This window comes from Mandrillus leucophaeus, unplaced genomic scaffold, assembly GCF_000951045.1.
Source record: "Mandrillus leucophaeus isolate KB7577 unplaced genomic scaffold, Mleu.le_1.0 Scaffold30, whole genome shotgun sequence".
Lineage (NCBI taxonomy): Eukaryota > Metazoa > Chordata > Mammalia > Primates > Cercopithecidae > Mandrillus > Mandrillus leucophaeus.
Window position 1 is genome coordinate 1,486,182 of NW_012103143.1, and position 1,054 is coordinate 1,487,235.

General features: G+C 54.1%; 1 protein-coding gene across 1 annotated transcript in view; it reads left to right on the forward strand.

The window, feature by feature from the left end:
* The window catches only part of LOC105544465 (carnosine synthase 1-like), an 8,277-nt gene that overhangs the window by 4,645 nt on the left and 2,578 nt on the right, over nucleotides 1-1,054 (forward strand). The window lies entirely within an intron of this gene.

Consider the following 1,054-nt stretch of genomic DNA (forward strand, 5'->3'; position numbering starts at 1 on the left):
GAAAGAGGAGAGGAGCCCGGGTAGATGGGCTGGAGGAGGGACAGCGTTAGCGCCAGAGCGGGGGCCTTGAATGCCAGGCTAAGGAGCCTGGCTCTGTCCTGGGGAAAGGGCGGGCCCTTTGAGGTTGAATTCCTGACACTTGGCACACAGGACCCGCAGAGGGTGCTGGGGAGCCGCATACAGATCCTGAATCCAGTTCATAGCAGGGCCTCACATTACAGAATCTGGAGCGAGCCAGGCAGGTAGACTTTTATTTTGAGACAGGGTCTCACTCTGTTGACCAGACTGGAGTGCGGTGGTGCGATCACAGCTCACTGCAGCCTCGACTTCCTGGGCTCAAGCGATCCTCCCACCTCAGCCCCGCTAATTTTTTTTATTTTTTATTTTATTTTATTTTTAATACCGAGTCTCGCTCTGTCTCCCAGGCTGGAGTGGAATGGCACAATCTTGGCTCACTGCAACCTCCGCCTCCTGGGTTCAAGTGATTCTCGTGCCTCAGCCTCCTGAGTAACTAGGGTTACAGGCGTGCGCCACCATGCCCAGCTAATTTTTGTATTTTTAGTAGAGACAGAGTTTCACCATGTTGTCCAGGCTGGTCTCGAACTCCTGACCTCAAGTGATCTGCCCGCCTTGGCCTCCCAAAGATCTGGGATTACAGGCGTGAGGCACCGCGCCCGGCCTGCCCGGCTAATTTCAGCATGAGCCACCGCGCCCAGCCTGCCCGGCTAATTTTTAAATTTTTTTTTTTTTTTTTTTTTTTTGAGACAGAGTCTCGCTGTGTCCCCCAGGCTGGAGTGCAGTGGCGCGATCTCGGCTCACTGCAAGCTTCGCCTCCCGGGTTCAGGCCATTCTCCTGCCTCAGCCTCCTGAGTAGCTGGGACTACAGGCGCCCACTACAGCGCCTGGCTAATTTTTTGTATTTTTAGTAGAGATGGGGTTTCACCGTGGTCTCGATCTCCTGACCTTGTGATCCACCCGCCTTGGCCTCCCAAAGTGCTGGAATTACAGGCGTGAGCCACTGCGCCCGGCCAATTTTTAAAATGTTTAGTAGAGA